A 12,968-nucleotide genomic window follows, 5' to 3' on the forward strand; every position below is an offset into this window, starting at 1 on the left:
ACTTAATCTGTATGGAAACACAAAACAGCAATTCTATGATGTGTCTATATTTTCATTTATCTCTAAACATACTTACATACTTCACCTCAATTCTGTGAGCATTATTAGGGATGACGTCTGGATGTATTCCTTTACTTTGAAAATCCCTGGCAAACAATGTCAGATCAGCCATGAAAAATGTTACCACTTACAGTGATATTAGTCTATGTTATGTACTGAGTGGATCTGAAAACCTTTTATACCTTTTATACGTTTACTCCTCCTTGGTTGGCTGTTTTTTGCATGGCTAATTTACCTGATTGCTAATAATCTTTTGGGAATTCTTTTTTTTTTTTTAGAATCCGGCTTCCCCTGACACACACCCTTTATTTATCTTAAGTTGAAAGCAGTAGGGGACTTCATGTTTATTGTTACAGATTTTATCCACTCACCTTTTTTCTACCATTGCCTCTGGCTATTAAATTGAACATAAACTACAAGGGCAATATTGGCCATTTAGTTTATCATATTTTAATATGTATATTTCTTATATAGATATGATTATTATAATTTATTATGTTGTAGATAACATTGATTTACCACTCCTGAGGAAGGGCTAAGCACCGTGAAACATGTAGAGGACCATGGGGGGCACATGCACGGCGCGACCAAGAAGGAGGCAAGGGCTAAGAGCTCCGAGAGCCACGGAGACGAACGGCACTTCCCCAGGCCTATCATCACACTTTTTTTTCTCTGATTTCTTCCTGCACTCCTAGCGGAATACTCAGCACATGCCGGGACAGAAAAATCACCACAGTAAACCGGCCCAAAAGTCCCTAACAAAATACTTACTGAGAGTGAGGGAGCAGAGCATGATGTCCCAAGATGGCACCCAGACGAAGCAGACGCAGGCACATCCACAAGCTACAGCCTCCTCACCATTACACTTCCTGGGAGACTGTGAGTATTCTCTGTAACTCACTAAAGATGAGAGTCTCACCCTGATGTATGACAAAATTGCCCAGACATTTCAATCTGAGCTGCACAAATCCACCAACACTTTATCCCTGGAGATTGCAGCCCTGGGTAGCAAAACTGATCTATTAGAGACTAAACACGATGAGCTTGCTCTGGTCTGTTCAGATCTCAGAAAAGAGCAAGAGTCCCTTTCAGAGACTGTCCTGCAGCTATTAGCCCACATTGAGGACCTGGACAACAGGAACAGACAAAATAATCTTAGGGTGCGGGGGGTCCCAGAGTCGGTGATTGACTTACAACCTACGATCCAGAAGCTGTTTCAGGCTCTCTTGCCTGACTCCCCTCTTTCAGCCTTTTCCTGCGACAGGATCCACAGAGCCCTGCGCCCACCCCCCCTTCTGAGAAGCCCCCTAGGGATATAGTGCTATGCCTCAAGGACTTCCTAATTAAAGACCACATCCTTCGGGCCTCAAGGAACACTCCTAATATACGTTTGGAGGGTAACCCCATTCAAATATACCCAGATATATCCCACACCACCATGGACAAGTGCAGGAAGATGAAAGAAGTCACATCAGTCCTCCAGTTGGCCAATATCCACTACCATTGGGGGTTCCCGTTCAAGCTTCAAGTCCCTCATAATGGCACAATGGTTACCACGATCATAGAGGGCAAGGAACTATTGGTGAAGCTAGGCCTCTTAGATGCAGCGGCTCTACCCAGGATGCCATCCACTCCTCGCCATTCTGCCGTTTGGGCCTCCCCATCTCCCAGAAGAGACCACCGGAATCAACATTGAGACTAACTTTTTTTTCTCCCCCTGTTTGATCCTTGGTTATTCATGGTTACGGATAACGGGGTACTCCTGCCATACTTTGCAGCAACTGGACTCTCCCGTCTCAAAGCTGAATTCCAGGCAGGTCCACTTGACTGTCCCCCCTACTCTACACCAGTTGGGGTCTGTTGGCCTCCCATCTGCTCAATGGTGTCCGAGCTGACGCCCCCCCCACAGGTATTTAAGCATAACAAATTACAGTATATGCTGAGTCCACGGACCCACAGGTTTAGAGTACTGGACCCTACGGTCCAAATTGACATTGTTCTTTGGGTCAGTGGGAAGTCTTCTCCCCTGACCCCCCAAGACTATGCATTGCCATTTTATGGCCCAGTTTCAAAGTTACTGGTTCTTCTGTTTTTTCTTGCATTTATTTTTCTTTTTTAAGTTACCAACTTCAGTTTTTTACCACAAATGTGCTACAATTATTGACATTGTACCAGATATGTCCACCAGATGGTGTGGTACCCCACACAAATTCCTTACACCTACTGTATTTACTCTCAAAGGTATTGTGGACTGTTATGTAAATGCGCCTCTTGGCCAGGACTCCCCCTGACCTTCAATCTCCCACTCTTAACATAACATGGGTCTTAAAGTAATCCCCCACAACATTAAGGGGTTTAACTCCCCTCATAAGAGGAGAAAAGTCACTTAAATCACTAGGAGCTGACATTCTCCTACTGCAGGAGATGCATTTTTGGATAAATCATTTAAACAATGTTAATTTTCCACCTATGAGTTCAGGTCTAGAGGGCGGCTGTCCTTATTAAAAATTCTGTGATGTTTCGGGTTCAACAAACTTACAGAGACCCGAACAGTCGATTTGTAATTGTCAGGGGCTCCATCCAGGAAAACTGATAACCTTGGCCTCAGTGTATGCCCCTAATGCATCACAGGCCACATTCTTTAAAAATTTCTTTCAGGTCCTAGACAGAATTCACTCACCCTCCATACTAATCGGAGGGGATTTCAACCTAGTAGCCCACTCTGTTATGGATAGAAGTCATACAGGTTCCTACTCTAATGCCTTCCCAAAATCCCTTCAACACTCCCTAAAGTCCCATCAACTGATAGATGCCTGGAGGGCTCCCAAAGTAGGTGTAACACCTTTTATTCACACCCTCACGACAGCTACTCTCGCCTGGATTATATTTTCTGCACTCCCTCCCTGTCAGGTCACCTTGAGGCTAGGTGACAGATGCACTCTGTAGGAGTCAGAAGTGCACCGCTAAGGTAGTAGACCCTAGGACTGACTGCTGCGGATTGAACCCTGGGAGGTTCAGGAAGCAGGTCTACTGGATCACTGACACAGAACCCACTGGGAGCTAGAGCATAGATTCTCCAGGGTGCGGTGTCTAAGAGCCAGTAGGTGTTCACCAGAGCCTTTAGTGGTAAGGATGGACTGCGCTGCAGTCTGGCTCCAGGTCACGGCCCTGAGGGTCTCACAGCTCACGCTCACAGTGAACTACAGGAGAAGAGGAAAGAGGCAGCAGGCTGGAACAACAAGGAAAGTAAGGGACAAGCCAAGGTCGGGGCCACAAGCAGACAAAGGACAACAGAGTACACGCCAAGGTTCAGGGTCACAGGCAAACAGGGATGGTCGGGGACACGCCAAAGGTCAGGGTCACGAGCAAACAGGAATAGTTAAGAACAGGCCAAAGTCGGTAACTGGAATCAGACGTAGGAAACACAGCAAGTACACCTGAAAGCTAACACACAATGGTTGATCAGCACTGCTGGCTTGCAGTGCACAGGTTAATATAGGGTTTCCTGATAGGGCCTGGGGTGGGGCCATGCTTAGAGGAGAGGTTATAAAACCAGTCAGGTGAGAGGCAGCTGGTCTTTAGAGATGATACACAGGTAAGCTGACAAAGAAACTCTATTGCATAACCATGACAGTACCCCCTCTCTTATGAGGCCTCCCCCTCCCCCGCCTGGGCCCTGGCTTAAAGGGAAACTCCAGATGAAACCTCCTCAACAGATGAGGTGCAAAGATCTCAGATGCAGTGATCCAAGACCTCTCCTCAGGACCAAACCCTTCCCAATGTACGAGGTACTAAAGAATGCCTCTATGGCGCCGGGAATCGAGAACTTGACTAACCTCGTACTTAAGATTATCCTCAGAGACCGAAACTGAGGTAGGGAGAGGACGAGAGGACTTATTGAGATCTAAAGGCTTCTTAGGAATGGGTAAAGGCATAAGAAGGCCATCAGGAGTCTGAGCAGGGTCCCCCAGACCCTTAAAGATGAGCTGGACATCCAACACAGGATCATCAGACTGGGCAGAAGTCAGTGGATCCCTGAGGCCAGGTTGGTTAGAAAGTGATGTGTCACAGAAGTCAAGCTGGATAGCTTCACTGGGCATAGGCTGAACTGGTGCAGAGGCCGACTGAACAGCATTGCCAGGTGCAGCAACCACCAGAATCGCATCACAGGGCGTAGCGACTGTGGAACTGGTAGACGAGTCAGCCTGGGTGTGCGTCCAAGGGGGTCTAGGAACAGGCAAAGGTAAATGACCATGAAAACTGGAGTGAATGATCGGCTCAAGTTTACAGGTGGGCTCCTCATCCAGAGTGCCACATGACCCAGAGAGTGCCTCAGCCCGACTATTGCAGGAGACATTCCAGAAATCGCTATATGCAGCGGGAAGAGCAGAAGATACTGGGATGGTGGCAACAGGAAGTTTCTCTTTTGGGGTAACCTTGAGTAGGCAGGAAGAGGAACAGGAGGAACCCCAAGCCAGGATCCGTCCAGCAGTCCAGTCAATGTGTGGAGAATGGAACCGTAACCAAGGAAGACCTAATATGATAGGAGATGATGCTTTAGGCAAGACAAGGAAGGATATCCACTCCTGGTGGAGTGTCCCTACCAAAATCTTAACAGGAAGGGTCTGGAAGCGGATAGGACCCCCTGGGAGAACAGTGCCATCAATCAACAAGACCACCAATGGCATTGAAAGGGGTAAAAGGGTAAGTCTCATGGAAGATGCAGTTTTCCAATCCATGAAATTGCCAGCGGCTCCAGAATCCAGATGTGCCGAGACCGAACATGAGGAATCGCCGACATGAAGGAACACAGAAAGAAGAAGACGAGAAGGTGAAGGTGATACTTCAGGGTCTAATACTCCACCTTCCAGATGTATTAGCCCTGATCGTTTTTCCGGATGAAGAGAACAAGAGTAAAAAAAAATGACCTTTGGCTGCATAGGTTCCTCAGCGGGCAGGGGGTGCTCCTCGAGTCGAAGAGAAGGGACTGGGAGCTCAAGCTGCCTAAGGAACAGGTAGTGCTGGCATCTTTTTTCAGGATCCTCTCCTGAAAGCGAATATCGATCTGGTTACACAAGGTGATGACACTGTCCAGATCAGCAGGAAGGGATCTTCCTGCTAATTCATCCTTCACTCTATCAGAGAGGTCATGTAAAAAGGTTGCAACTAGGGCCTCATTATTCCAGCTCAATTCAGCTGTGAGGATATGGAACTGAAGAGCATACTGTCCCACAGAAGCGGACTCTTGACGGAGATGTAAAAGAGCGCTAGCCGCTGAGGAGACACGACCCGGTTCCTCGAAGATATTCCGAAAAAGTTTCAAGAAATCAGACAGGCAAGAAACCACTGGATCATTCAGTTCCCACAGAGGGGCAGCCCAAGCTAGCGTCTCGCCGGACAGAAGGGATATAATATAGGCTACTTTTGCCCGATCGGACAGAAAGTTTGGGGCTGAAGTTCAAAATTATTCGTGCACTGGCTAAGGAACCCCCTGCAAGCCTTGGAGTCCCCAGAGAAAAGGGCCGGGGGTGGCAGTTGTAATGAATGTGTGGCTGCGACTGGTTGCTATAGGTGCAGCAGCAGATAGCGGTTGAGGTTGTTGAACCGGGGGTCCTAATGAGGCCTGAACCTGTTCAAAACGGGATGCCAAATCCCGAAGGAATTGCATCACTTGGGTCTGATGCGATTCCTGGGTCTCAAGTCTGCGAACTAAGCCCTGCAACGGATCATCTGCGGGTAGCGGCACATCAGCCGGGTCCATGGCTGATCAAACTGTCAGGTCACTTTGAGGCTAGGTGACAGATGCACTCTGTAGGAGTCAGAAGTGCACCGCTAAGGTAGTGGACCCTAGGACTGACTGCTGTGGATTGAACCCTGGGAGGTTCAGGAAGCAGGTCTACTGGATCACTGACACAGATCCTACTGGGAGCTAGAGCATAGATTCCCCAGGGTGCAGAGTCTAAGAGCCAGCAGGTGTTCACCAGAGCCTTTAGTGGTAAGGATGGACTGCGCTGCAGTCTGGCTCCAGGTCGCGGCCACCAGGGTCTCACAGCTCACGCTCATGGTAGACTACAGGAGAAGAGGAAGGAGGCAGCAGGCTGGAACAAGAAGGAAAGTAAGGGACAAGCCAAGGTCGGGGCCACAAGCAGACAAGGACAACAGAGTTCATGCCAAGGTTCAGGGTCACAGGCAAACAGGGATGGTCGGGGATACGCCAAAGGTCAGGGTCACGAGCAGACAGGAATAGTTAAGAACAGGCCAAAGTCGGTAACTGGAATCAGACGTAGGAAACACAGCAAGTACACACGAAAGCTAACACACAATGGTTGATCAGCCCTGCTGGCTTGCAGTGCACAGGTTAATATAGGGTTCCCTGATAGGGCCTGGGGTGGGGCCATGCTTAGAGGAGAGGTTATAAAACCAGTCAGGTGAGAGGCAGCTGGTCTTTAGAGATGATACACATGGAGACAGGTAAGCTGACAAAAAAATTCTATTGCATAACCATGACACTCCCTAATTGCAAACTCCACCTCAGCAAACATACATGTCTGCCCGTGGTTGGACCACCAAATGGTATCCAGCCACCTTTCTTGTATAGGTCTCCCATACGCTACCAGAACCTGGTGCTTCAATGACGCATTACTTACGGACCCTATAGTATTGACCCAACTGTCTGAGTGCCTCACAGACTACTTTAGACACAACGACATAGACGAAATATCCCCCGCATCCCTTTGGGCAGCCCATAAAGCTGTGATGAGGGGACACTTAATAGAAATCTCCACCACTAGAAAACGCCAAAAACTACAGGAAACACGAAGGCTCACCTCTGACCTTGAGAAACTTTACCACAGGCACAGCCAGACTCCTTCACAAGACTTACTTCTCCAAATTAACGAAAAAAGAAGGGCCCTAGACACCCTACTCTCAGAACACACCGGAAAGTCCCTTAGATGGGCTAAGGCCCACTTCCTCCTTCATAGCAATTCAGCTTCAACTGTGTTTGAACGGAAACTCAAGCAGACCACCCAATCGACACACCTCTACAAACTAAGGAAATGTCCTGAGCATCTTTTCCTCCATCTACCAAAAGCTATTCTATGGCCCTACCCCCCCACTCCCTTCCTGCCCCCAAACCTTGTCAGACTCCCTTGCACTTTCCCAGCTCTCAGAGGAGCAATTGCAAATCATTAATGCCCCATGTACAACAGAGGAAATTGCCTCCATCATTTCCTCCCTTAAACCCTCTAAAATCCAGATGGATTCTCTGTCACTTATTACAAAAAATGAATCCCCAAATTGACCAAACTCTATAACCATATCCTAAAAGGAAAACACTTTCCCGAAGAAATGCTACTGGCTAATATCTCCCTAATACCTAAACCAGGAAAAGACCATACCCTCCCACAAAATTTCCACCCCATCTCTGTCATTAAGCCATTAACAATGGCTTAAAGATCTTTTGACGGATTTTAGCAGACCGCCTAACCTAAGTTATTACAACTTTAATATCCCCTGACGGGCTTTATGCCATCTAGACAAATCACCAACAACATTCGCTTAGCAACAAACATTCTCCAAGATGCTGAAATTCACTCCAAGAAGGTAATATTCCTGAGTCTGGACATTAATAAGGCCTTTGACAGTGTCCTCTGGCCCTATTTATACACAGTTTTATCCGTACACGTATCAAACTCCCAGGGTTCAACTCTGAATACTTCCCTTTAAACCATGGAACCAGACAGGGATGCCCGCTTTCCCCCCCTTTATTTGCTCTTGCTATGGAACCCCTGGCCCAATCCATCTCCAATAACCCTAACATTAAAGGATATAAAAAAGATGATCAGGAATTTTAAATCAGTCTATATGCTGATAATGTCCTCTTATTTATCCCTGACCCCCTAATTTCCCTTCCCAACCTTATGACATCTCTAGATTCCTTCTATCATCTTACAGGCCTAGGAGTGAACCCATCCAAATGTACAGCATTGCCTATCCACCTCCCCCAACCTTTAATGACTACTCTTAAAGACAAATATACATTCTCCTGGAACCACAGCTCACTGCAATACTTAGAAATAAAACTAGCCCTCTCACTTAGACAGATGTACTCATTAACTACCCACAAGCCTTTTCCAATGTTAAACGCCTTCTTAACCAATATATCATTTTTAGGTTGCATTCAAGCAGTCAAAATGTCTATCCTCCCAAAGCTCTTGTTCTTCATCAAGACATCACTCCACTTAATAATATTGTGGGCCAGTCTCTGTACCTCTGGTCTCTCTACTGGAATAAATTTGAATTAAAATCCGACACACCACTCCTGTCTTCCTTCATAGGAAAACCCTCATTCCCTCCAGCCCTTAACACAGGCACATTGTTTCATAACTGGAATGAGCATGGGCTGGTAAACTTGGAATCTCTGTTACAGGGCACATCCTTTTGCTCATTCACACATTTACAGCAAACTTTTACCCTTAGTAGAATGGATTTTTACCAATACTTACAGATAAGACACTTTTACTCCACTGCCCTGGTTGGCGGAATAGAACTGAAAAAACACCATTTGAATACCTATGTGGAGAGGCCTCCAGGGATAGGTGGAATATCTCAACTCTATACCAATACCTCAATGACTACAATACCACTGTAAAATCTGTTGGAATGGTGAGATGGGAGGCTGAGACGGCTCAGGAATTCCCAGAGGAAGACTGGCAAGACATGATTAACAACATGCACAAATGCACACAAACTATATCCATTAAAGAAACCGTCCTCAAACTACATACCCGCTGGTACTATACCCCAGACCGCCTACACAGGATGTACCCACTGGTTCCCGACACATGCTTTAGAGCATGTCAGGGGTATGCTCCTACACACATTCTGGAGTTGCAAAGAATTAGGACCCATTTGGCATAAAACTGCCTCACTGAAAGTCCAGCTAACTGAAGCTTCTGTTACCCTGACTTACCAAATGCGTATATTGTTTGCATAACTCACAGGAGTCCGCCCCCCCACAACAGAAATTAGCTCACACACTCTTTAGTGCCATCCAATGGGCAGTCACACTGAATTGGAAATGCCCCTCTCTGTCATGGTCGCAAGTGCTTCTATGCATGGAGTCCATTAGATTGATGGAAAGGATACACCATACTCTCCTGGACTCCATGCACATCTTTGATCGCAAATAGGGCATATGGACAACCCACCTGCTTAGCACAGGACTTGAGGATCCCTCGGTCCCTACTCCTGATGCCCAGATGGACTAAAGTCATCTAATATAACTTGTACAGTAGACATTTATGACACTCACCTTTACGGACACATTACGCTTTTGTGATTTGTATTCTGGTCAAATGGTATTACAATCCCTACATCTGTGTTGTTTGAATAGCATGGATTTTTGTTTTCTCTGTTATTTTTTCATTTTTCTTTTCCTCCCCAATTATTGGGTTTACTGCTTATTTTATTATGCTGTTCAAAGACAACATGAGAGATGTACATGTAAGCTGTTTTATCCTATCTCACGAATGTACATATTGTCCTGTCTGTGCCTGTACACCATGTTTTTATGTTATTCTTATAATAAAAATGTTTGTAAACAGAAACATGTAGAGGACCATGTCAAGATCTGCCATATTTGGTATCCCCAGTACTCATTGGGGATTATTGACCCTATAAAATCAATAATGTTGCACAGCTGTAACTATTGTTTTTATAATGTTTAAATTTGTATGTTCTTTGCTTTTTTATTAATCAAAAATGTTTACCAATAAAATGTTAATTTTTTTATTTAATCATTGTCAAATACTTGGGTACTGAGATAGTCCATTTCTCCATTTGGCCAGGGGCAATTTTTTGGGTAGCCCTAGGCTCCTTTTTCCATTATATAGAAATGAAATAAAGGGTTTTTTTGCTATGAGTTATTCGTTTGTTAGTACCATCACCATTGTCTGTGAAGGTTGTCATTAAATCAGGCCATGGTAAAGCTAATATTAGTAAAATTCAACTGGACTTGTTATGTAATGTTGGAGATGTTTCATAGTGTTACCAAAGCCACTTTCTAAATTCTGATGAAAAATATGAACATACCCCAGAATGTATATCCACATAGGTAGCAAAGATGCCTTAATCAAATCACTAAAAGGACAAAAACAGTCTGGCGCCAGAAAAATGGGACATATGTTGCACTGGGAACCTTGTGAATGTCCAGCAAGAGCCCGAAAACCAGCTGTGTGGGTGAGCACACCAAGAGGGGTGTAAATACAAGTAAAAACATTCAGGGACAAACACAATTGGAAGCACTGATCGGGACAGTCTTCACAAACAATCAAAAAGCTTAATGAGATAAAATCATGTGCCGATTTAATAATGACATATACTTAGATGAACAGTTATCTAAAAATCTCCTTGCATAGATGGAGCAACTGCAAAACGTGCTCCTCATTGTGACAGTACCTTGAGCAACAGTCGGTGGTGGACTGGCTTGGTGAAGCAATGCTGCGATGGCAAAACCTTCATGTATTCCTGGATGTCACTAGAAGGAGGGAAGCCAGCGAAGCAGAGCCAGATGGACAATATGAGGCCTCGATCAAATCCCCAATGATATGTGGCAGGATGGTGGAACAGCAACGGAACAAGGAAGGGACTGAGAGGCCACCAGAAAAAAACACAGACCGGAGCTGGTGGATGGAAACACCCAAGCGTGACGTCTTATGATCAAGGAACACAAGTCCAAAACGAGGCTTAAAGCGGTGGAAAAACCAATCATGGTTCCTTTAAATTTGTGATCCTTCCCTCGGTCCACCCCTATTTAAACCATTGGATGTCTATGTCAAATGACCTTAGGAAGGACCACAATATAGAATTACATAAAGTATAAAATACACGATTTTGGCTGAAATAAGAAAAACATCAATTCCTGTGCCTTGCAAAAGTATTCACCCCCCTTGTTTTAGGATGTGCATCATTTAATTTACAGAACATGCCCACAACTTTGAAGATTTTTTTTTTTTATTGTGAAGCAAACAACAAATAGGACACAATAACAGAAAACGTCAATGTGCATAACTATTCACCCCCTAAAGTCAATACATTGTAGAGCCACCTTTTGCAGCTATCATAGCTCCAAGTCACTTTGGATAAGTCTCTATGAGCTTGCCACATCTTACCACTGGAAGTTTTTCCCATTCCTCCTTGCAAAACTGCTCCAGCTCCTTCGAGTTGGATGGTCTGCGCTTGGGAACAGCAATCTTTAAGTCTGACCACAGATTTTCTATTGGATTGAGGTCTGGGCTTTGACTAGGCTATTACAAGACATTTTAATGTTTCCCCTTAAACCACTCAAGTGTTGCTTTAGCAGTGTGTTTGGGGTCATTGTCCTGCTGGAAGGTCAACCTCCGTCCTACCTTCAAATCACACACAGAGTGGTACAGGTTTTGCTCAAGAATATCCCTGTATTTAGCACCATCCATCTTTGCCTCAACTCTGACCGGTTTTCCAGTCCAGAGTGCTGAAAAACATCCCCACAGCATGATGCTGCCACCACCATGTTTTACTGTGGGGATGGTGTTCTTTGGGAGATGTGATGTGTTGGGTTTGTGCCAGACCAGAGCACCATATATTTTGGGGGTCTCCAACATGCCGTTTCGCAAACTCAAAATGTGCCATTTTGTTCTTTGCTGAAAGTAATGGCTTTCTTCTGGCCACTCTACCATAAAGCCCATGTCTATGGAGCGAACGGCTTATTGTCATCCTATGTACAGATACTCCAGTCTCTGCTGTCGAACTCTGCAGCTCCTCCAGGGTTACCTTAGGTCTCTGTGCTGCCTCTCTGATTAATGCCCTCCTTGCCCGGTCCGTGAGTTTTGGTGTGCGGCCGTCTCTTGGCAGGTTTGCTGTTGTGCCATGTTCTTTCCATTTGGTTATGATAGATTTGATGGTGCTCCTAAGGATCATCAAAGATTTGGACTGTTTTTATAACCTAACCCTGACTTGTACTTTTCAACAACATTGTCCCTTACTTTTTTGGAGAGTTCCATGGTCTTCATGGCAGTGTTTGGTTAGTGGTGCCTTTTGCTTAGGTATTGCAGCCTCTGGGGCCTTTCAAAAAGGTGTGTATATGTAATGACAAATCATGTGACACTTAGATTGCACACAGGTGGACATCATTTCACTAATTATGTGACTTCTGAAGGTAATTGGTTGCACCAGAGCTTTTTATGGGCTTCATAACAAAGGGGGTGAACACATACGCACATGCCAATTGTCAGTTTTTTATTTGTGAAAAATAGTTTTATGTATATATTTTTAAAATTTTACTTCACAAACTTAGAGTTTTGTGTTCTGATCCATCACATATAATTCAGATTAAAAAAAAAACATTGAACTAAAGGCTGTAATGCAACAAAAAGGTAAAAAGCAAGGCACTGTAAGTTCAACTTTTCACGATTCCAGTGAGATTCCATATCAAATACAAATGGGGCTACCCCTTTGTTTTCTATTTCTCCTGTCAGGGACAGCGTTAATCCTGTCATACCTTGGAAGTACAATCTACCTTGAAAGTCCTCCACCTGTCCTCCCTGACCCTATTCTGGAAGAGCTACATTTTACATTGGAAGACCTCCATTTGTCATCCCTGACCCCATACCAAGAAAGTTCATGTAGATGCATAATCTCTCACTCTCCCTTAAAATGTGTCCCTGCCTCGTTGAACCATAGGTTACAAGACCCCCATAAACAAGGCTGATACTCATCTCCATTTTACCCACCACCATCCCTTATGGGCTGACTTTCAGAGATCAAAGCTAAGGATTATGCCTTGTCTTGGAAAAGTGCCATTGTGGCCAAGCTAAAACACTCGTAAAATGTTGCTGCTACTTATAGTAATGCTTCTTACACAATGA

The sequence above is a fragment of the Aquarana catesbeiana genome, linkage group LG03 (assembly GCF_042186555.1).
Source record: "Aquarana catesbeiana isolate 2022-GZ linkage group LG03, ASM4218655v1, whole genome shotgun sequence".
NCBI classification, from domain to species: Eukaryota; Metazoa; Chordata; class Amphibia; order Anura; family Ranidae; genus Aquarana; species Aquarana catesbeiana.